At 36.9% G+C, this 26,006-nt stretch overlaps 1 protein-coding gene across 4 annotated transcripts in view; it reads right to left on the reverse strand.

The window, feature by feature from the left end:
- CDKAL1 (CDK5 regulatory subunit associated protein 1 like 1) overlaps positions 1–26,006 on the reverse strand; it is a 576,202-nt gene that overhangs the window by 540,200 nt on the left and 9,996 nt on the right. The window lies entirely within an intron of this gene.

The following is a 26,006-nucleotide window of genomic DNA, read 5'->3' on the forward strand; positions in this document are numbered from 1 at the left end:
TATCAGAAGCAAATAGAATTTGCATATGCAACAATATGAATTTCAGAAACATTATTTTTGAGTAAAAGAAGCCATACACAAAAGGGTACATACCATATGATTTTGCTTATATATCTGCCAAGAACAAGCAGAGATAGTATCAGAAATTGGCTGCTAAGGATGGGAAGGAAAAGGGAGGATAGATGGAAAAGAAACACAACAAAATTTTCTGGGATGATGGAAATGGTCTCCATCTTCTTTGGGTGGTTGGACCATGGATACACAAAATGGGAAATATTCATCAAACTGAACACTTAAGACCTGTATATTTCATTGGATATAAATTATACCTGAATTTTTTTTACTAAAAAAGCAAATACCTCTTTTTAAATGAGAGTTAGGGATGTTATATAGGTGATTTAGGGGAAGGAAGACTAGAAGAATTGTGAAATTTAGGGTTAAAACTTAATGAGTTATGGTCTACAGAGAACAAATATATGCATCTGTGCTTTCTAGTAACTGCATACCTCCTATTCATATCCACCTCACCCATCTCCTCTTGTCTCTCTCAGTTCTGATCACTGATTCATTCTTCCACTCAAGGCAGAGAGTTTGCTGTCTCTGCTTATACCACGATGCTGACAGAGTTAACAGAAAGAAAGACTGAATACTCAATCAAAACAGCAATGTTTTTATTAAATAGGCGAGCAGCTGTGTGAGCAGAGACTTGTAAATGCATCTGTTCTACAGGATTTTATGTTTAATTCAATTTGTTCAAATCAGAGCGGCAAGGCCCTCTAACTATGGCCTAGACAAGGAAACAGTTTTGCAGAACAGAACAGAATCCTACATTAAAGCGGTGTTTGTTAGGAAAGAATTGCACCTATTCATTCATTCGCTCATGCAACAAGCACTTACTGAACACCTATTCCATCCCGGTGATCGGGTGCGGTGCTGGGAATACAAAGGTGAGGCCCAGCCTGGCAGAGCTGACAGACATCTGAACAGATGGCCATAATATATTGGGTTCAGAGGCCTGGAGGCTAGTACTCTGAAAGAACACGGGAGGGGGAAGGTTTCCTTTGAAGGCTAGAGCTTTTCTGGAGAAAACAGGCAGAAAGAGAGAATGAAAGATAGACTCCCACCTAATCTCCACCCTATACCTAAGGGAGCTGCAACTGTACCGAGAGCATTTGTTTCTAAATCTGGGTTGGGGGAAGTACGTGGCTGTTCTGTGCCTTATTCTTTTAACTCTTTTACTCTGTCGGGTATTTTGTAATCAAAAAATTTAATGCAACCCGCCAAGTAGTGCCTCTAGACTTTGAAAACGTTCCCCACCAGCGGCTGCTTCTCCCACAACAGACAACTTAGAGATGCCAGAGTTAGCTGGTCAGAAGTGGAAGTGAATGGGAGAGGAGACAGGCTAAGATTTCTCTAGTGACAGCTATGTGTTAGGCCTGGGGTGTAGGACATATTTCAACTTCATTTTATATATCCACAGAAAAACAAAAATGAGTATATATACCTTTGCCATAGGGAAAAAAAAAAATAGTTTATCATAAACAACTAACTCCATTCATTCTGATCTCTATTCTCTAGGCAAATGTTAAATGAACACTTGCTCCACACAACATTCACCCAGAGAAAAACAAGCTCCTGCCTCCTAAGTGCCTGCCATCCAAATAGGAGGGCTAGTCAGGGGTGCCAACTGCAGAAATACAGTGGGTAGAATCTACAGTAAGGATTGGAGAAGACACAGCACAAGTCTGCAACAGGGGGTGCGTAATGATTCAGTAACGATTCAACACCCATTATCCTCCTATTCCATAAACAAGTGGTAATCACATCATCTCACTAGCTCCTCCCAACAGGGGAGAAAAAAAACTGACAAAACTCTGGAACTCACTGTGAAGTTCAAGGTGCTACGCTCATGCTGAAACAATACTGCCTTAAGCCGAAATGATGATGAGAATGTGCTAGAGCCTTTAAGCAAAGGTAGACTTCTCTTGACTGGAGTGACTAATATGTTTACATGGATAATACAACTCAGTTACTTTTTCTTCTTTTGCTGTTCTCATAGACACTAAATGACCAGTCTCAAATTAGTTTTTTGGAAACTTCATTTTCCCATCCTAAAAAAAAAAATGTTTGGTTCAAAATAAAGTCAACCATACACACATAGCACATGTGTATAACAAAGTAAATTTAAAGTACTTTTGAGATTAATTTTTTTAATTGACTTTCCTCTCCTTCCTCCAACCCTTCTGTAATCCAATATGCTCTAAGAATAATGCCACTGCTTACACATCTCCTTCTTCCTGCACTTGAGAGTTTAAAGATAAGGGACAAGACAGATTTGCCATGTTTTGATAGTGTGTTGCCATGGAAATGACTGGCTTATTCCTTATGAAGCACCATGACTTCATGGCAAATGAGAAAGGAATAGGATGATTTCTGACGATTCAACTCCGAGAAAAATTAACAGCTAGGGGGAAAAAAAATCCAAAAACTGAACAGACAATCTGGAAAATACTGCAATGTCAAGAGTTATGGTGAAATATTTTCAAAGAACTTGTACAAGCCTGACCTCCAAAACGGGAACCCTGCAATCAAAAAGGAAGATATAATATTAACGTGAAGATAAACCAGTCAAATAACATGGACCTGTGGTTTCTAAATAAATACATTACACCCTCAATCCTGATAGACTATGAGCAAAATCCTACGACTTTCTGTGGATACATTATAAAACTAAACCTACACCATACTTTTCCCTTCCTGAAAACAGCCTGCTTTTTTTTTTCTTTTTCTTTTTTTTTTTTTGGCTGCCCCTGTTTATACAGCTTATGCCTTATCACACTGACAAGACTGGGAACCACAGCAGATGGTCCCCTCAGACATAATTCTAACAGGTTTTTTGTGCAAACAAAAGATAAAGAAGGCTACAGCAATGATTTACTGATATCTAAAGTTGAAAACTGACAAAACACAAACTGCTTTTTTCTTACTGTTTGAACTGTTTATCCTTTAAACTTCTACGATAGATACGGCGAAAATTAAATATGATTTCAAGCTACAAAACCAAATACCCAGCCATTAAGTCTTGTCTTTAGAGTCACCAAAAAATGTCCTAGATCACATTTTTTAAAAACACTATTTACCATTCCTTTTGTACCGGCAAAAGGGGAAAATATTTGTAAATTTCTGACTTATAAATTCAACCCAGTTGCTAGTTGTGAAATAAACTACTCATCTGGATTTTTCTTAAGCAAGGAAAATGCATTTGAATTGAAAACTCCAAAATATTTTCCCCAAGAAGAGTTAAGAATGAATTAACTGAATCAATTATGGAATCTTGGTTGTAGAACTAAAGTCTGTTCTATTTGAAAATAATCTACCAAATGAATATAACACAAAACCAAATGAAAAATGTCCTCCAAATTACTCATCCTTCAAGATTAAAGAGTGTTTACATACCATAAAACAGAAGCTCCCTCATGACAATCTAATTGCAAAGAGCACTGTTTTTATGGTATACCTGAAAACCTAGCAAGAGCCACAAACAATAATATATAATGAAACTGACAAGCATCTGAAATAAACTACCCAGACATCAAGCAAAAATACACCAGACAGACCCACAGGGCTCTTGTAATGTAGGTCATGATTGTCAGACCATGGCGAAAACATGGTGACCCTTGATAAAAATTAACCTTGATTATATGTAATCATGCACATATTTTGCTCTCACTAACCAGCCCTCTGAAGTAAGTCCATAAAGCTGCAAGAGGTGGATATCAGAGTTTGTTGTGAACTACTTTTCACCAAAGAAAACATCTGCCTCATCATCTGTCGATGGAGGTATAAGGTAGCTTCCAACAAAATTGTCCAAGACTTCTGTGGCCTCCATACCTCTTACTTCTGAGAGATCTTACTACTTCAACAAAATGCACTTCCTCTATAATGTGTTTGTACAGATGTCTAACCCTCCATAAAAATCTACATGTACATATATTCCAGCTAAACTCATCCTTTCTAGAGGTAGAATATGGCTGGGTTGTTTGGGGGTTTTTTTTGGTAGAAAATTATAAAATAAGCAAATAAAAAGTCAGATCAGGAATAATAGGCCTGACCATATAATCTTATATGGTCTCTTTTTTGCGGAAGTCACTCACAAAGTCTCTGACTGGAAAAGAGGTGGTGTTAAAATACTGATTTCTCAATGACTCCAAACTCAGACACAAAACCTCTTACAAAACCTTACAGAGGGACAAAAATTTCCCATGCAGCAGAACAAAAAGATATTGAGCATGTTCATATGGTATAAGACAATTTATCCACAGCTAGTTTTAACTCAGGTAGTGACAGTATAATACTCATCAAGCCAGTGCTGTAAATCTGAACCCAGGATAAGCCAGCTAGTCACACTGCCTTCCACAGCCACAAAGCAGATGCTTAACTCTGCCAGCCAGCCGTCACACAGGAGAGCTGAAAGCAGGACCCAGTGAAAGACTGTGCTTGAATCAGGGCAGACCCATGAGCACTGGAAGAGCGCTGGGTCACAAAGGCCAAAGGTCAGGTCTGGAGGGCACACATCACTCACAGGAAACAATAGGTGTTCTCCGTACAATAATTCCAAATCCGATATAAACCCACTGGATCATGGGTAAAAGTACATAATTTTCTGATGGAGGAATATCCAAGATCCAGGACACTAAAACTGTACTAAAAAAAAGTATTGTCTAACAGCTGTTATTTGATGGTCTATATCCTAAACCAGATGATTTATTTCTGAACAGAAAATTCTGTCAGACAGAGCAGAAACCTAATTTTGATATTTGCAGCAAAAGTACGCCATTTATTACAACTCTAAGACAAAATAAAAAGCATGAGGCTGATTCTAAAAAATAGAATTTAAAACAAATGCAGTGTATTTTCTTTAAACACATATTAGGTTCACTTCCATCTGCCATCTTTCTAAAGGATGAAAAGCTCGCTAACTGAAATATGTTTGCTAATAAATATAACTTGAGATTCTTCTTTGAAATTAAACTGTAGAAGTGTTATGAAAACTGTCTTGTTTGCAGACGGCGCCAATCACATACTACTCCCGTTATGGTTACTACACGTGCTTACCTATGTCTTATTTCACCTTGCTTGTCAGCGCTTGTTACTTAGGTATTAAGAATGTGTGTATAGTAAATGTGTATATATGGTCACATATATACACACACACACACACACACACACACACACACGTTTGTTACTTGTGTGTAAATATGTACACACATATTCTTAATACATAAGCACCGAACAGTGACAAGCAAGGTAAAATAAGAATATTGTATTCCACAATGGAAAGTTTCCATCTGAGAAGGCAGATCTAACATACTTTTTTAAAAAGGCAAACAGGAAATGTGTAACAATGAGTTGCACAACGTGGTCCTTAAAATCCTAAACTCACTAAATGTCATCATATTAGTAGGAGACTGGCTACAGGCTAATTTAATACTTAAATGTTAATATAATTTTCCCATTACTACATCTGCCATGAATGTTACTTTAACCAGTATAAGCAAGGTTAGAAAATGGTACGTAAGGAAAAGAAAAATCCTCCCGCAATATCCTTATTACATAAATAGTCACAAATAGGCATTATTTCCAGGCCTAGTTTGTTAGAAATTACTATACTTTCAAAAATGTGTGATTTGAGCAGAAATAAAGGAAGGAACTAGCTTAGTTTAAAAAAAAATCTGAAAATAATATAACTGAAATTAGACTACTTGTCTTGCCAGGAATATCTTAAAAAATAGTTTAATTTTATTTAAAACATGCAAAGACTAAATTCTAAAATAATTAATTTCTTTAGCCACCTCAAGACGAGTCACAAAAATAGCACTGGATAAATCTTGTTACAAATACAGCAATGTGGACACATACATATGATAAATAAAGTATAAGAAAGCACTCAGCATTTCTATGTAAACTGCTTCTGAAGGATTATTATGGAATGCACACACTGGCTGAACTTAAAGTGTTCACGTTTTAAACATTAATTTACTTTGACTATGTGCATGTCAAAAAGAAAGATTGCTGTCTGGATCCAGACATGCCATATTAATATTGAACACAAGCATTCACTTCAGGTCAGCAGTCACTCCAAGTCGACTTCAGCAGGTGGTAAAAGTAATGTACTCATTAAAATGTATGTGTTACAGGGTTATCTCCCCAAAACAGCTCTCAAATAGAGGGAGCCTTGAAACTGAAGCATTAGATATGCTAGAACCAACCTCTAATTGTCACAAGTCTGGAGAAAATTGAACTTACTCTCGCTCCCTAATAACCAATAAATTTAGCTGCTTTCATCAGTATCTCAGGAAAAGCCAGAGTTTTAAATTCTGTGACGCTAACCTGGTGGCCTCCAAGAGAGTAAAATGCTCTTGAACCAATCTACACAGACTAGAGGATCACTTCAGATGCAGAAGCCAAATATAGGAATTTCCTTCATTTTGGATGCCTCTGTGTATTTCTTAATTAAGTAAAAATTTACTCCATTCATTTCAATTAGCTCCATTCAAATTGTTTTCCCCTTTTCTGAGATAAATTCAGTTCTCCGACTAAAGGCATAAAGCTCAAGATATTAGAGCTGATTCAAACCAAGGAGATCCCCCCACCCCTCTGCCACCCCAAAAAATTACATCTGACCTTCAGCATGAGTAACTATTCCAAAAACTCACTTCTTAAACTACTTCTCAAGACCAGGGATAAATCTATTCCATTTATAACTGGCACACCTAAACTCAAACAAGATCATTCTCTAGCCGTCTTTCAGTTCTCTCACTCCTAAGTCACCCTATCATTTCCACTAGCAGATAACTCACTTCATTTTAATAACCTTTTTAATATATACAAACTACGTTCTTTACAAGTTGTTCCCCCACCAAAAAAAAAAAAAATACACTGATCCATTCTGTACATAAATAAGCAGGGCCTCCAAATTTGTAACTAATCACCTCACGTTGCTTCATTGCTTCATTATCCACCCAATTACTAGATAAGCGAAGAACAGGCAGAAAGACAGGTCAACAGAGACAGGAGAAATAGAAGTCTTCTTACAAGGAAGAGACTGTATCTGCCTTGTTCACTGATGAATACACAGCACCATAGGCACACGATGAATATCTAATGAATAAATGAATTTATAAAGAACCAGAGAACACTGGAGTTCAACTCACTCATTTTAGATATAAGTAGACTGAAACCCAGAAAGATTAAATGGCTTGGCTAAGATCACAAGGCAAGTTGGTCAGCCCTGCAGAGTCTAACACAATAGATGCTGCTTTAACATCAAGTTTTTTCTTGTTCTCCCACCTTTAATACTTATTCTTTAAGCTCAACATAGATCTTTCTAGAGATTAAGAAATACAGATGCAAAGTAGACCCTCCCCAATCAGGGGGCTAATGTTTCTAAAGATTCCCATAGCAGGAGAATAATATATTTGGAAGGAATTTAAGATCTAACTGGAAGACAGGACAGGGAGACCAAAGGTAGAAAAAGAACCCACAGAAGCCCCTATCAATATCTATAAAATTTACTACAATATAATGAAGATATCACAGTAAAAGAAAAGAACAGTGACAATTTACTTTTAGTTCATAATGACGAAGACTGCACTTTTCAGGTTCTCTAACCTCCCCTGCTCCTGAGAAAATTCAGGATTTCCTTTGTATAGTTTAATTCAAATATGAGTAAACTTCTTTTGACTTGCAGCAGATTAAATGCATACTCAGGATGTCTCCAAACATTTATAAGTCCAATAGATTCTTTCTGGGAATTCCAACAGATTCCCATTTGCAGGGAGGGGTCCCAAGAGGTCCCAGGGACCCTCCAGCACCTATCTCAGCTTCCTCCCATCTCTCAGATAAAAGATGATAAGCACTGGGGCCCCAAAGTATCTCTCTCTTCCAGTGTGAAAGGTTAAAGTCTCTACCAACGATCTAGGAACCATTTTTCTTCCTTTTTAATCACTAACCCTCAGTGTCCTCTTTTCTAAATTATCTTAAAAAGGGGTGATTTAAATATACCTGAGGAAACAACTTCTAACAATCCTGAAGGATTATAAAAAAGTAAGTATAATCTATAGGAACTTCACACAATGTAAAAACCATACTGGGAGTGGGGTAAAGTATTCAAACATTGTAGCTAGTTTCATATTCCGATAAAGGATTTTTCCATCCTCCATAACACCTTTAGGTTTAAAAAGCAAAACACCAGAATTAAGCATTCTAGTGGCTGCCAGTCAAGGCTAATTAGCATAACATGCTTAGATTTCTCAGGTGCTCCATAACCTACACCATAATGAAATCTAACTCGTCCCAGATGTTCTTGACCAAAGTAAAAGCATATCTTTGGCAGGTGGCAGAAGAAATGATGACTCAGCACTGGCCAGATGCCTTAAGGTATCACCAGTAGGAACAGGAAAATTAAAAGAACCAATTCAGGAAACTAACAAAGAACAATGTGTCTATTCTGTTCAGTCATTCCAGGCAGGGAATCTATGCTTAGGGGCCCATGAGTCAAGGCCCATGAGTCTTGTAACGCACCAAGAAGGCCCCTTACTATGCTCAGGCTTATTAAATGATCTCAAAAACTTCAGACTACTTGACCTTAAAAAAAAAAGCTAAATTTAATTCTTTCAGGTAGTTAAGAAACCCTCGGTGGTTTACACCTAATAGTAAAAGAAAGGGCAACGAAAATGAGAAACCACCTCAGTACTTCATGGTATCAGTAAATTTGACCCATTTCTCATGAGTGACATGAATATTGATATAAATTCATTCAACAAACATGAACTGAGTGTTTATTATAGGCCAAATATGGTAATGGGTACCAAGAATACAAGAAACAAGGGCTATCTCTGTACTCAAGTTCAGTTTTATAAGAGAAAGATATGTAAACAAATAACTCTAGAGTCTAATGAGTGCTATAAGCAAAGATAAAGATGATCTTGGTGGTAATAGTGTGTTAAGGAAAAAGCCTGATTTGGGAGGTGTGGTGAGGGAGATGGGATAAGGAGGAATGGAATTAGCAAGATTTCACACCTGGTACTTAACCTGGAGCTTTACCTCTTTCAAAGTGAGACAAAGTACGTGAAAAAACATGATCTGTCCACTCGCCCCTCACATTTCCACATTGTCAAAATGTGTTATTTCACAAATGAGAATTAAAAAGTCAAAAAAAAGATGCGTGTGTATGTGTAATGAGACTAACACTATGGGCGTGTGCTCAGTTGCTCCAGTCCTGTCCATCTCTGCGAGCCTGTGCGCTGGAGCCCGCCAGGCTCCTCTGTCTGTAGAATTCTCCAGGCAAGAATACTGGGGTGGGTTGCCATGCCATCCTTCAGGGGATCTTCCTAACCCACGGATCGAGCCCAATGATCGAATCCATGTCTCTTACATCTCTGCACTGGCAAGAAAGTTCTTTACCACTAGCAACTTCTGGGAAGCCTATGTATGTATACACCATCAACTACAGTTCAATGACAGCAAGGAGATCAACCCTGAATAGTCAATGGAAGGACTGATGCTGAAGCTGAAGCTCTAATTCTTTGGCCACCTGATGTGATGAGTTGACTCACTGGAAAACACTCTGATGCTGGGAAAGATTGAAGGCAGGAGAAAGGGATGACAGAGGATGAGATGGTTGGATGGCATCAACAATTCAATGGACATGAGTTTGAACAAACTCCAGGAGCTAGTAAAGGACAGGGAAGCCCAGCAAGCTGTAGTCCATGGGGTTGCAGAGTCAGACACTACTGAGCGACTGAACAACAAAATCACAGTCCAACGTAAAAAATTTTTTTAAAAAACAGGGGTGGAAGCCAAAGAAAGGATAAATAAATTCCCTGATAATCCATGTCATCTTAGAAGCAAGACCGCCAATCTCCCAACTTCTAATCTCTTATTCCTTCTAAGAAATCACTCCATTCTGCCTCGCTGGTACCCTGAAGAAGCCATACATTACTTCAATATACTAGCCTCATGTCCTAATTAACACTCACCATAAGAAAATGATGTGCAAGAGAAATACTTCAAAGATATTTAAATAGATTACAGTAAATTAAACACATGTTTAAATTAAATTTCATTAAGTTACTAGTTCATTGCAGAGACTCAAATTTAAAACACAATGGTGAATTTTCTTTATTAAATACTTAACAAAAGCTAACATTTTATCAACCATTTATTAATTTTTGCAACAACCCCATAACCCATTTTAGAGACAAGGAATCACAGGCTCAGAGAGGTATGAGAAATACTTACTCAGTGATGCTAAGTATGCATATTTAAAAATTACCCCATGTTGTTCAAGCATCTGAGTTGATCAGTGTCTTTCAGATTATGACAAGAACCAAAACTGGGGGACAAAAATTCGAAGACAGAGCTACAGGGGCATTACACTTTCAGATAAAGGGCTGAATAACAGAAGGATAAATAATCCCCCCCAGACTATTTTTCATAGAAAGAATAGAAAGATAAAGATACCTTGTAATTCTCATTGGATGAAGAAGAATGGGTAAGTTGAATTACTTATGTTTAAGTCATATACATTGTTCTCTAAGAAATTTTTATTTTAACACGTTTTTAAAAATATTTTAGTTCGCCCTTATTTTAAGCCTTGGTCATCCTCACTGCATATTCATCATAAGGTCCTGCAATTTTCAACCACAGGTAGTACTTTTCTGCTGTTGGGGTTTGGGGATACACGACCCTCAGAGCTCACGGAACAGGTGAGAAGCATAATAAAGTGGTTGCTTCTTAGGAACTGTCTATGATGTCTGTTTCTCTTGAGATATTTTCTTACTGACATTTTTAAAAATTAAAAAATAAAAAGATGTTGATAAGCCTCTGCTTAATAAAACCAATGATCCAATTCCCTTTCCTAATTAAAAGCTGACAGTACTTGGAGTACTTACTATTTTCAATGAATGTTCAGATGTAACAGTCTTATTAAAATTATGTCTGTTTTGTAATTTCCTTCATTAGTAATACATGCTTAAAGAAACTGATTCTGAGATTCATTTTTCTTGTTCTTTTCCAGTCCCTGACATAGACTGGTGAGTGGTACGGTGGACTAACAAGCATATTCAACCAACACAGATGACTGAAATTAAAAAGCTATAACAGATTTACATATCTAGGCCACAGAGAAGGGTCATACCGTTAGACCAGCAGCATAAATTAGCATATTATGAAGGCATCTAAAGGAGCCAAACAAAATTTGTATGATGGATCTTTTTTTTCCATACAAATATATAATGCTGATTGACTGGATTTCTTTTAATCACAAGCATTATTTAGGGAAAAAAACTGCTTGTATAATATCACATTTTATTACTTCAGCTCTTATCCTGAGAAGCACATCTGAAGCTATGGGGAGCCTGGGGAAGGGCTGGTAGGTGGGAACCTATTGAAGCATTTTGAGGACACTTGGCTGTCTCTCAGTTTTATGTACAGAAACAATTTTTTTAAGTTATTATGAGTGCATTTTTGCTCTAACTTACAACCAATCTGTAAACCCAAAGTCATTTAGGAAAATAATCTGTTATTTACCAAACCCACAAGTTTTACATATATTAAAAGACTAGGTTAAAAAACAGATCTGTCTCTTGCTGAATAATTAAGACACTATTAACCTCTACAATAAGAATTTCCTAAGAGTATGGGCTATGAAGTATTAAAGTGTCATAATACTTTCCTTTAATTTTTCATACTATTCCATAGCTCATGGAAAAATTGTCAACCACTGGAAGAAAATACCTAAATGATAGTTTTTAGCTACTGAAATAGTTGCTGAATAGTCAAATCCTCCTTTAATTATGCATTTTTTAAATAATTCAGACAAATCACACATGTATCATATTAGTAACACCAGCAAAAGCAGCAATAAGAGTGAACACTTAGATATAAGCACATACACTCTCATAAACATAATGAACCCCTCTAACTGCCAAGTATGTCTTCACTTCCCCCAAGCTACATACATTTAGTAACTGAGACAATCACGTCAGCGCTGTAAAGATGAGTTTTTAATGGAGCAAGATGTTAACCATTTCTAAGGATTAGTACCTTAAAAAGAGATATTTAAGAAAATAACATAAACTGAAATATACAAGCTATGTTGGCTGGAAACATTTTCTACTCTTAAGTAAAGGAAATAGGGGAACCACACCTGAAGTTGTCTTAGATTTCTTAATCTTACCCCCAAACAAAAGTCAAGCATTTTATAATACTAGTCACAGAAGCATTCTGTGCTGGTCTACATCCAGCAAAAATCACTGGCAAATTCTATTTATATTTAAAAAAAAAAAAACTACAGATAGCTTTGATTGTACATTAAAAATATTAATAGTTGTATTATCTTCTTGGGTCATAAACTACATTGGATGTAATACACTCCATGAATTAAAAAAAAAAAAATCAGGAGGTTTTCACCTAATAGCATGGGAAATGTATTCACCACATCCTATTATATAAATAATCCTCACTCCGAGTCAAATTCACTTTATTTAATTTTTTGCATTCTTCACCTAGAGAAGCTATTCATAGAATCTAGAGTCTCCTTTCATCACACTACTGCCAGTAGGAAATTCAAGCAATGAAAGATCTTGGTAAATTTTCAAAGGTATTTTTACCATAAAATAACACTGCAGAATGGATAACCTATGTGGCATGACCTAAAAGCCACACAAATCATTTATTTATAGCTGTTATGTTTTAATCACTGGATAGTTTTTAGAGGCTTAAAAAAAATTAATGGTTTTTGCTACACAAAAGCAACTGTGTTTTCCATGAAACATCAGGCTGTCACATTAATACAAGGTTTTATCATTAATTATAACGGATTATACAGTTTATGTCTACAAGATGATTGTTAAATATCTGAATTTCCAAACCATTTCCAAATAAAAATGAAACCTGGTCCTAGCAAACTTCACATGAATTAAAAATCCATTTACAAAACAGAAAATTAAACGTAAAAAATATAACCTCAATTTAATACATTTGCAGATAAAACACGCAACATTTTTTTCCATCAAAAAGCAGAGTATACATATGTAAACAGTGCCACCTTTTGGTATATTTAGGAACTGAAGCTTCTAAATTGTACAAAAATACCTTTAAATATAACAGATGAAAGAGAAATTTAAGAAACACCAGTTTACAATTTAATAACATTAAAGTGTAATAAATGAGCTGTTTGTTTTAAAACTTAAAAATATTTTCAAAAACTGAAGCATTATCTCATGTGTATATGCTTCCATTTCATTTTCATGAGGTTGGCGGACCACCATGTCATTTCAAAGAAAACTGAGGTTCAGAAAATGTTAATGCCTGACACAAATAATCCCTTAGTTAAGAATGGCTGAGTCCTCAATATCTTGAAACTGCTAGTTTTTAAATTTCAACATTAATTCCTTAATCAGTCAAATCCCATAAGTTACAATAATGCTCTGTACTGAACTGAACAACTGAACAATAATGCACACATTTCCACTCTACGTAAGATTTTGCAAAATAATGATTATTTGTACAATGTTTTTTGTATACACTTTCAAAGAAAAGATATTTATGTCTAAATCATAACATGAAGAACACACACTGACTACATTCACACAGCTGTTTACATTTTACAAGCACAAAAACTCTTCATCTAACACAGTATTCTTCCTGCCTCTATGCTAACAGAGAAAATCTTCACTGAAAACTAAAAAACCTTCTCTCATTTTTTTTCTCTCAGGGTAAAAAAGCCCTTGTTTATGGCTTGCACGTGATTTGTAACTTACCTAAGACACGAGATAAAAAGCTGCTTACAGATGAGATGGAAATGATAAGCTTCAAATACTCTCCCTAAAGCTTCTCTGTCTTAATTTGATCTCGTATCTAGACGTCTGTAGAGCATTTTCAACGTCTTCTATTTTTAATCTCTTTCATTGATTTCCTGAATAATTTTTATGAGACTGTAATATATTTATTCTAAAACACCTTCACAACTCCCTTATTTTTGTAAGCTCACTAAGAATTCAGCTCTCACGTGGAAAAAAGAAAATATTCAACAGTCTTTTATCTTTGGTTCATTTGTTACTATGAATTTTACTCAAAGTGCAGTCATTGATAGTAATTTATGGAAATTTCAGAAATAGTTAATATATGTAATGAGTCCTTAAATTACTGTATACTGCCATTCAATTCAGAAGAAAGAAGAGCTGGTAAGATGGTAACTAAAATGGTTCCTGAAAATACTGAAAGAGTAAAAGCAAAGAGCAAGCCAGAGGGAAGAGTCAGAAGTACTACATCTTCTGGGAAACCAAACTCCACAATCAAATGCAATTATCAGACATTAACTAGAAATGTTCATTAAGTAGCCTCACCTCTTGTTCCTAATATATTCAAGAACAAGCACAGTGAAACATAAAAGCTGGTAAAGCTAGCCATTTCTAAAAATAACTTAGTGGGAAAGATTGAATATAAACATACTAAATACATTTTTGAAGGATTCCATTTCACCCTCACAGTTCTTTTTTCATCCCTGGGAGGGCTGAATGCACCCCCACCCCCCAAGAGTAAATTACATAGAAATCTTCTCTAGATACTCTTAATTTCCCTCCACTATTTCTGAATGAATGAAAATCCCATTTTGAAGGCCCTTAGTTTTATTTCTTTTGCTTTTTACTCTAGGTAGAAGGGTAAAAAGGGAGAAAATGTCACTTTCGTTGACATCCTGTACTATATGCCCCCTTACCAATTCCTGCAAATAACTCATTTGACTACAAGCAATGCTCCAAGGTCACTTCTCTCTGCAAATGTACAGGCATACACATAGATACATGAAAATATATACATAACTAAATTTTACTGCATTTGAAGGAACATCAAGATTTCTAATACTGAATTCAATCCCACTAAATTGAAAGCAATTACTTCCAATTTATAAGAATGGATTAAATTAGATTGCTGATTCAATATAATTTGCCGTGTCCATGCCAGGCAAAGTGATAATATGAGGATCTTACCAAGATATGTCAGGACCATGCAGTCTGGACTTGACAGCCACTAAATAGGATTTTACTGAAAAAACTCAAGGGACTCACACACACACACCACACACATTTATTGAACCTTTAGAATATACTTTTAATTTGTATATTTTACAAATATTCTTTAGAGCATAAAGAATAAAGTTAACTTCATTATAGTCAAAAAGTAGTTTTCATTTGTTCACTAAAGCACACAAAAAACACCTGAATTCCTATTGTGTGCCAGGTACTGAACTTGATTATAATGATGAAACCACACACTGAACACTTCTGTATATACTAACATTTAATGTTTAGATAGGACTGCTATTGTCATCTTCATTAAATAAATAAGAATACTGAAGCACAGAGGTACTGTCCTTTGCCCAAAGTCATAAAGCTAATACACTGCGGTAGCTGGTTTCACAGTCTGGCTCAATATTAATAGCTGGCTACAGTCTGCTCTTAATCACTAAGCTACAGTTCTCGGAGATGCCAAACAAAGGCAAAGATGATTAAGACAGAAGGAACTCACACACCCTGGGAGAGAAAAGGTAAAAAAAAGAAAAAAACACAATAAATCATCCTAAGACAGGAAGTAGCTGAGTTACTACGCTAAGTCAAGGGAAGTAAGCTGAACTGTAGCAGAGCAAGTGGAGACACAGCTGTGAAAGGAGTTAAAACGGATCTAAAATCAGGTGATCAAAAGAATAACCACACCACACACACACAGCCCTTAAATCACCCATATACATGAATCGGTGTATACAACACGACACAAAAATTCGTAGACACTCTTCAATTTGAGAATCACCATGCTATAATGAAGAAAGGACCAAACGGAAAGTCTCTGAAAATGCCTGGACATTCAAACCATCTTGAATTAACCAAACACATGTTGGGAAAGCAGGAATGAGGGGGAAATTTTAAAGTGCTATAATTCACTCTATTCTCCTTTAATATGGAACCTCTTTAACCTCAATATTCGTTAGCAGATTTGGGGAGTAATGAGATACTCAAGATGTACCTTACACAAAGGTCAGTTTTTAGTTAAGCGTGAAAGCAATGTAATGGCAAAAGGAATCAAATGTTTGTCCTCAGATTCAAAATCTCCCACTTTAGCACAGAAAAAGGACAATAACACATTCTAGAAGAACCACAGTCAGGGCAACAGAGCAACAAAGATGTCAAGTAGTACTCAATGAAAGAATAATTTCACATGCAGTGTCCAGCATACACATGGTGGGCTGTATCCAAGCTGAATCATGCTGCCTCTGAAAAGGTCAATTTGTCCAATTCTTACACAAGTCCTACTAAAAAGTTTAAAAAGCAGTAAGTTAGAATAAAATAGAGTTAACAAACTTAATGACTTCTAATAATTTTATTAGACTATTTGTAACATGAAATTCACGTTTCCTAGTAATGACACAGCTGCAGTGATCACGTAATGTAATACTGCCATCTATTGTCCAAGAGCTAAAAATACATGTCTCTCTAATCCAAGCCCACTGAAGTTTAAAAGCCAAAAAAAGCCAATATTATTTTACACCTTCTGGTGTCAATATCTCAAAAAAGTGTTTTCCCCAAAATCAGAGAAAACAATGCCTAGAAAGATTCTGAAGTGAAGGCTTCGTGGTAATTACTCATCTGCCCATTTTCTTAAAAAATAAATAAAATTTTAAAACAGCCTATTTCTATATTATAAAAAAAAAAGTTTTATAAAATCCCAAAGGGTAATATGAATTATTAAGCAATAAGCAAAAGTTTTTGAAAATCTATCAGTCTATGTCAATTTGTCACTCATAAAAATTCTAAAATACTGAATCTAGAAACTATTTTAAGTTGTTCAGTACCAGAATGCTAGCAATTCTGGAAAGATGTTACCTTAATACAACTCAGCACTCCACAGCAGTTTATTCACAAAAATTAATGAAACTATGTGTGAGTTGAATACTACCACTTACATGCTACATGGCAAAAACCACCACAATACTGTAAAGTAATTCGCCTCCAATCAAAATTAATTAATTTAAAAAAATGCAAACAAGAAGTTTAAGTGACTTGACAAGGTCAGGCCAAAAGTGGAGCAGGATGAAAAATGATCTTCACGTTTTCAAAGAAAGACGATTTAAAAAAAAAAGGTAAAGCTTCCCCACACCTATTAGTGAGAAAATTAAGAAAAAGAACACAGAACTTTTATCCAAATAATTTGATTACCATGCACAGTATTAATTATTACTGGGCATTCACAAACTGGAGCCAAAATATTTTAGAATTCACAAGAGTAAACTAGATTTTCTCTGTATCGCTGAAAAAGGTGAAGATTCTAATCAACCAACTAGAATGTAAAGATCAAAAAAAACCCAGCATGTCTCCCGATCTCTATCACAGTAACAAGAGTCCCAAAACACCTTTTTGAGATGTTTCATTCCAAGCATTGCAGGATTTAAGTAAACTTTTAGTATACAGAATTTAAATTTTAGGAACTTGAATAGAGAAAGTGATTCACTTTTAACAATATAAAGCATACTATTATTCCTTATGTAACAAAAGCAATTTTCTCCTATTTTCTCAGTCATCTCAGGCTCATTTTAAAATAAAGACAACTTCCTTACAAGACTTTACAGGGAAAATAGGTAAATTTTAAGGGTAAATATAATCTAAATTATACATCAATAAAGTTGCTTAAAAGTAAAAAAAAAAAAAAAAAAAAGAAAGGAAACTTACAGGAAAACCATTCATCACAATATGCCAATTAAGATATGCAATATCTTTATTACAACACTTACGAAACGTACATGTTCAGCTCCATTTTCAGATAACCGAACAATGTTATAACACTTCTATGAAGTCTACTTACTCCCTGAGCTCACAAAGGCAACAGTTGATAGTCTTCCAGAAAGTGATGCACAACATATGGCAATTAATTATATGTATCAATGGCCTCCCAAATGGAAGCACTTTAAGACCCAATTATAAAAATGATTTCTCAATTACATTTGTCCACATTCTTCCAAATGATGGAGTCTTTCATTAATACACATTCACACCCTCGGCTAATTAATTCTCCTACACTGACTTTGATTTCAGTCTTTAGTTTTATTTAGGAAATCAAATCTGTAGCCTGCAACTTCCACTTTAAAAATCATACTTTAGCCCCCTGAAATAGCTGCTCATCTTCCACACTTCAACCATTGCATCTTTTACTTTGTCACCATTCCTAATCAACTTTCTTCAACAAAAGAGGGATGTGGCTGAAGACTAAGTCTTGACTCGATTCCTTCTGAGATCACAAAAGGATGTTCTTGTTTCAGGTAAGCCACTGCAGAACTCCAAGTACAGGATTCCAAAGTCTCACCCACCCAGGACAGGAAATCGTGTCCAACTCTTTGTGACCCCGTGGACTAAACAGTCCATGGAATTCTCCAGGCCAGAATAGTGGAGCGGGTAACCATTCCCTCCTCTAGGGGATCTTCCTGATCCAGGGATCGAACCAGGGTCTCCTTATTGCAGGCGGACTCTTTACCAGCTGAGCTACCAGGGAAGCGCTACCCAGAACAGGAGGTCTAATCAAAAAGAAAGTGTCTGGTTTGACTGTTTCAATCCCAATAAATAAAAGTAAATAATATATATTTAGATTTAAGATAGATATATCAACAAATTACTTTCTGTCTACAAATCCTAACATTGTGAGTTGTTTTGGTTTTTCTTCTGTCTGAGAAGATAAAAAGGGTCTTTAAGACTTCTCTTTAAGACCTCTATCCTTAAAAGCTGAATCTGTAGGAGAGAGACTCCATAGAAAGAACAGAGCTCAGTGATCCAATACCAACTGTCATCCCTGCCACAACTGGTTCATCCCTTTTATCTTGTTGGAAGACACACCCTGAAAAAAATGTTTACTCTTACTACCCCTGCACCATCAGTTCTTCATACAAGACCAGCTTTTAATAAAATTTCTCAATTTTCTAGGTGATTTGATAGTGGCAAAAAGTAATCATAAAAATATTATGACTTATGAAGAGTATTCTTACAATATTACATGAAAAGCACCTAATATAGTATTTCCACAATAACCAGGGAAAGAAAATGAAAGTAAATTACTGGGAAGTTAGTAAGAAGTATTTTCTTAAAAGTACTTTCTTACTTAAAAGAAAGTACTTTTAATAAAGAGTATAGTTTTCTAGAACATATGATATACATAAAAAGTAAAAGCTTATAAAATTAGCCTGAAATGGCCACATGAGGACGTTTTACAGATCAGATACAGCTTCTATTTTAGTGGAGGAAAGGCTTTGTTTCCCTTTATATAATCCTTTCTATGTTTAACTTCTGGGCTTTAAAATAACACTAAGATTCAACAATCTATAAGCTGCAGTCCCCTCTGCATTACAAGCACTCTGCAAATGATCACAGTAAAATTTACTTTCACTGTAATTCCAGACAGACTTCAAAACCTTCAGATAAAAGCACCATCTCTGGCTACACAATGAAGAGTTTCTGCAAGGAAATTCTGTATTACATTAAGAAAATGTTCTACTCAGCACATAACCAAACCTTTCATTGTAAACATTAATGACTAATATATATAATTTAAGTCAGCCACCTATATGTCAGGATATTTTTAAATAACTTTTTCAAAGCCTAGGTCAACAAAGTCTTTGTTCTGTCTTTATCCCGAAGCTACATAAAACTAACAATTAGATATGAATGCATTTTACAAACTGTAAGACACTACCCACATGTAAATAATTGTGGCGATGGTGAAGGGGCAAGAAGGCTAAATTGCAGAGGTCCATGGAAGGAAAGCTAAGAGCTCTGCACTAAGATGGCTGATGATTCTTTCACTGAATTGCACTAGAAATTCAAGAACATAAAAGTCAAGAAGGTGGGAGATGACCTTATAATCAAGGAGGTAGGAATGCACCAGGAAGCTCTCAGCTGACACCGCTGTCTGTAACTAAACAGTGGATCCCAACTCCGCACTCAGAACAGAATAAGCTGTGCACATCCCTGCAGCATGGAGCCCAGTGGCATACACCCCTCTCGCCCACCACTCCAGGAGAAAAATGGCTTCTAATAAGGATCACACAGAAAAGACTACTACACACAAGAGAAGAAATTCCAAAATGAGGGACAGCAAAAAACAACTGCTCTAATCATTAAAGCCATTAATATTATTAAATGTCCATACTAGATCGCCCTTAAAATGTCATGAAATTAAAAGACGCTTACTCCTTGGAAGGAAAGTTATGACCAACCTAGGCAGCATATTAAAAAGCAGAGACATTACTTTGCCAACAAAATTCTGCCTATTCAAGGCTATGGTTTTTCCAGTAGTCATGTATGGATGTGAGAGTTGGACTATAAAGAAAACTGAGCACCAAAGAATTGATGCTTTTGAACTGTGGTGTTAGAGAAGACTCCTGAGAGTCCCTTGGACTGCAAGGAGATCCAACTGGTCCATCCTAAAGGAGATCAGTCCTGGGTGTTCATTACAAGGATTGATGTTGAAGCTGAAACTCCAATACTTTGGCCACCTGATGCGAAGAACTGACTCATGTGAAAAGACCCTGATGCTGAGAAAGATTGAGGGCAGGAAGAGAAGGGAACAACACCAGATGAGATGGTTGGATGGCATCACCGACTCAATGGACATGAGTTTGGGTAGACTCTGGGAGTTGGTGATGGACAGGGAGGCCTGGCATCCTGCAGTCCATGGGGTCACAAAGAGTCAGACAGGACTGAGCGACTGAACTGAACTGAACGAATGAGGACACTGAAAATAATTCAACAACTTTCCAAAAGAAATAATCCAAAACCAATCACCAAAGGAAGCATTATGGTGAAGGGGAGGGTATTTTCTACTTAGTCTATAATAAATCGCTCATTTGAAGAATACACTCATGAAATGCATGTGTTCAAATCATACTTCTTTTAAAAGCCACTGTACCTACCAGGACAGTTTGACTGCTTTCCATGATACTAATTTAATTGTATCATGTAAACAGGTGTCCGAGCTTTGGGGAATGACATCATTTTTCCCTCAGCAGAGCAGAAAATGAAATAAAAAGCAAGCAGGAATTATTTTCTAAGGTTTAAATCACCTTCTCCCCAAAATAAAAAGGGTTTGAAAGAGTCAACAAACAAGCACTTACTACTCTGAACAAGCCTCTGTGCAGTGTTACTATGGTGTAATTATATTCCTAGATTTACACAAAAGCAGCCATTTCAAGTATATACTGACATAATCTCTCTTCTTTCCTCAAATAGTAAAAAATACCCACTTTCCTCAAATAGTAAAAATATCCACCATTGGTAACTGAGAATTCTGAATTTCTCTATATTGTTTTCAATAACCTCTGTGTACATTATACATAAACTATTTTATACCTCATTCTTATCAATTACAGAGTTAAATGAAAATATTTTAGGTCTGTGCAATGCTTAGATGCTCAGTCATGTCCAACTCTTTGTAACCCCATGAACTGTAGCCCAACAGGCTCCTCAGCCCATGGGATTCTCCAGGCAAGAATCCTGGAGTGGGTTGTTTAATGCCCTCTCCAGGGGATCTTCCCAACACAGGAATCAAAACGCAATCACCTGCATTGCAGGTGGATTTTTTTACCAACTGAGCTACCAGAGAAGCCCATTTTAGGTCTACATTTGATTAGTTATAAGCTATTAAGCAATAATATTTTTTATAAACTCCCATTATTTCACAATAACAAAAGAGACCACCAGCATAGGCATCCAGAAATCATTGATATATCTAACTTAAATGAGAGATTTCCTCTAGAGATTTCCTTATTAAATGTCCTACTGAAGATAATGCTTATATTTTCTGGGCCTACAGCATCTAAACAAGTATGAAAAGTGGTCCTAGTGTCTACTGCATGCAAGCCAGACTAAACTGAAACCGATTACAATTTCTGAAGTGGGTAAAATCAACAGCATATAAAATTAATACAAATATGTATGAGTAACACAGGCATATAAAATAAACTACATTAAGAAAAATAAATTTCATATGCAAGTGATTGGTTCCTTAATGTTCACTTTTTAGTAGTCCCAAATGAGAAACCAAAATTAGGTGGGCATAACAAAGCTTAACGTTCTTGTGTAAACACATTAAGATTGCTACTTCACATAGAAGAGTACTGTTAAAAGATTTTTTAAAAATGCTAATAGACAACAACATTAAAATATGTTGGATACTTAATATCACCTAGGATAATGGCAACCCACTCTAGTGTTCTTGCCTGGAGAATCCCAGGGACAGAGGAGCCTGTTGGGCTGCCGTCTATGGGGTTGCATAGAGTCGGACACGACCGAGTGACTAACACACACACACACAGAATAAATCAAACTTTGAATTTTTTTTAATGTTTCAGGAAATTACCTTTAAAGTGAGTTCCTTAATTTTCAAATGCACCATGAGAAGGTATTAGACAAGTCTAGGCTAAATTATACAAAAGTTACTAATGAACCCAGAGAAGTGATTCTAAAAGCAGATTTGGAGTGTTTTTTTACCTGTTTTAAGACTGATTTTGCTCTCTAAACAATGTTATCAAAAACAAAATTAATGACATATGATCATTTACTTATTGAAGGAAAGAAAGCTAGGAAAGGAGTTAACTTTCCAATCCTCCCTACTCCTTACATCCGCATTGAACCTAGGACCAGCCAATTACACATGCAAAAGCAAGTTGCTATGCGACATAGACTAGCGGTCAAAAGCAGTGTTTTGGAGTAATGGACTTCACTGCCCATGAGGTTTAAAGAAACAACCTCTCTGCATTCTCACTTATAAAGGTGGGAATACTAGTAAGTCCTTATATCACAAGGACTAAAGGTGATGCTAGTGGTAAAGAATCCGCCGGCCAATGCAGGAGACTCAGGTTTGATTCCTGGGCTGGGTAGGTCTCCTGGAGAAGGAAATGGCAAGCCACTCCAGTATTCCTGTCTCTGTCCATGCCCATGGACAGAGGAGCCTGGAGGGCTACAGTCCATGGGGTCGCAAAGAGCTGGACACGACTGACCAGAGCACAAGCATGATGACACAAAGAAGGCGCTGGGCCACTGCCGGTCACAAAGCACTCACACTCTGTTCCCACCCAGCACACACCCAGCAGAAACAGAGATGTGTGTGCGCCAGTCTGCACACCACGTATCTCCTAGCTCTGTCTGCGGAGAGGACCTAGAAGCGCTGGTACTTCGTGGTGGAGTGAGCACACCTACTGCCCAGGTCTTCGGTCCGGTTCTAAACACGAGTCTCCTAACGAAAACGTCAGGACTCCTCGCAAAAGTGGCTGCTTTCGAGGCTGGGAAAGAGACAATACGAGACCAGAACCTCTTGTGGTGCCAGAAAATAAGGACATGCTCAGAAAGCAAGGCGGGCCTGTCTGAAAGACACAGGCGCCAGCCCGATGAGGTCCTGCGGCCAAAGCTGGAACAAGACAAGCAACACCATGACGCCAGCACTCAACTGTAACCTGCAGAGTAAATATCCATGAGTTCATACTGATGCAAACAGGTAAAACAGTGGCCAAAGGCCAGCGCTTCCTTTGAGGAGAATGTGTGCAAGCCTAGCCGCCCAGTTGTGTCCGACCTGTGACCCCACGGACCTCTGGACTGCAGCCCACCAGGCTCCCCCGTCCATGGGATTCTCCAGGCACGAACACTGGAGTGGGTTGCCATTTCCTTCTCCAGAGGATCAGAAGAATCCAAACGATTAACTGTGGAAGGAAAGAAAACAGAAAACCACCACTACGCAACTATCACAGTAACAACCGTTGCAGACGAGATCCACCAACAGATACTAAAATTAGTATGCAAAAGGTTGAGGAAACACAGGAGATTTATTGGTTACACTGAGAAAAATAACTCAGAGGAGAAATCTGGCAGATAAGGGTTACTGTGTTAACATCATGAAGCCCCTTGCACAATGCGCTGAGAAGCATACACTATCACTTGTATGCTCCTCTTGCCAGAAATGCATTCATTACTTTATTCTAACCATGAGAAACTACCCCAGACAAACCTAAGGTGATGGACATTCTACAAAATGATCAATTCTCTTTCAGAAGTGTCAAGGTCACAAAAAGTGAGAAAAAAATTGAGAAACTGGCACAGATTGGAGGAGATTAAGGAGACATTCCAAATAAATATAAGGTGAGATCTTAGACTGGATCCTGGAACATAAAAAGGATGTAAGTGGGAAACCTGGCAAAATCCAAACAAGCTCTGTCATTTAGATAATGGTATTGCACTAATGCTCACTTCCCAATGAATTATACCATAACCACGTAAGATATAAAAGGCATACACAAACTTAATTTTCCCACTTTTCTGTCAGTCCAAACTTATTTCAAAATGAGGGATTATTTTTTTTTTTCTTTTTTTAAATGAGATATATACAGTCATCCCTCAGTACTTGCAGGGGATGGGTTCCCAGACCTGCAGCCAATACCACACTCCACATATCCCCCAGTGCCATAGCTGGCTCTCCTATTGGAGAGCTCCACATTCCAGGACTCTGCCAGCCCCAGACTGCAAGTCCAGTAGCATATGCACTGGAAAAGGTCCCCAGATGAGTGGCACACAGCTCAAAGCCACGTTGCTCAAGAGTCTAGACAACATATTAGCATTTTATTTTCTCTTAAAATCATTAAGTCACCCACCTCACAGAATATTGGAAATAAAAGCAAAAATAAACAAATGGGACCTAATGAAACTTAAAAGCTTTTGCACAACAAAGGAAACTATAAGCAAGATGAAAAGAATGGGAGAAAATAATAGCAAATGAAGCAACAGACAAAGGATTAATCTCAAAAATATACAAGCAACTCCTGCAGCTCAATTCCAGAAAAATTAATGACCCAATCAAAAAATGGGCCAAAGAACTAAACAGACATTTCTCCAAAGAAGACATACAGATGGCTAACAAACACAAGAAAAGATGCTCAACATCACTCATTATCAGAGAAATGCAAATCAAAACCACAATGAGGTACCATTACACGCCAGTCAGAATGGCTGCTATCCAAAAGTCTACAAGCAATAAATGCTGGAGAGGGTGTGGAGAAAAGGGAACCCTCTTACACTGTTGGTGGGAATGCAAACTAGTACAGCCACTATGGAGAACAGTGTGGAGATTCCTTAAAAAACTGGAAATAGAACTGCCATATGACCCAGCAATCCCACTCCTGGGCATACACACTGAGGAATCCAGATCTGAAAGAGACACGTGCACCCCAATGTTCATCGCAGCACTGTTTATAATAGCCAGGACATGGAAGCAACCCAGATGCCCATCAGCAGATGAATGGATAAGGAAGCTGTGGTACATATACACCATGGAATATTAAAAAGAATTCACCTGAATCAGTTCTAATGAGATGGATGAAACTGGAGCCCATTAAACAGAGTGAAGTAAGCCAGAAAGATAAAGACCAATACAGTATACTAACGCATATATATGGAATTTAAAAAGATGGTAACAATAACCCTATACGCAAAACAGAAAAAGACACACAGATGTACAGAACAGACTTTGGGACTCTGTGGGAGAAGGCGAGGGTGGGATGTCCTGAGAGAATAGCATTGAAACAAGCATACTATCAAGGGTGAAACAGATCACCAGCCCAGGTTGGATGCATGAGACAAGTGCTCAGGGCTGGTGCACTGCGAAGACCCAAAGGGATTGGATGGGGAGGGAGGAGGGAGCGGGGATCGGGATGGGGAACACATGTAAATCCATGGCTGATTCATGTCAATGTATGGCAAAAACCACCACAATACTGTAAAGTAATTGGTCTCCAACTAATAAAAATAAATAAATACCAAAAAAAATCATTAAGTCATGCTAAAATATTCTTTAGTTGCTGAAGCTAGAACTTCTATCTCTAAAAACCTTGGCTTTAAAAAATGTAATCAATAAAACACTTTACA

This window comes from Muntiacus reevesi, chromosome 20 (assembly GCF_963930625.1).
Source record: "Muntiacus reevesi chromosome 20, mMunRee1.1, whole genome shotgun sequence".
Lineage (NCBI taxonomy): Eukaryota > Metazoa > Chordata > Mammalia > Artiodactyla > Cervidae > Muntiacus > Muntiacus reevesi.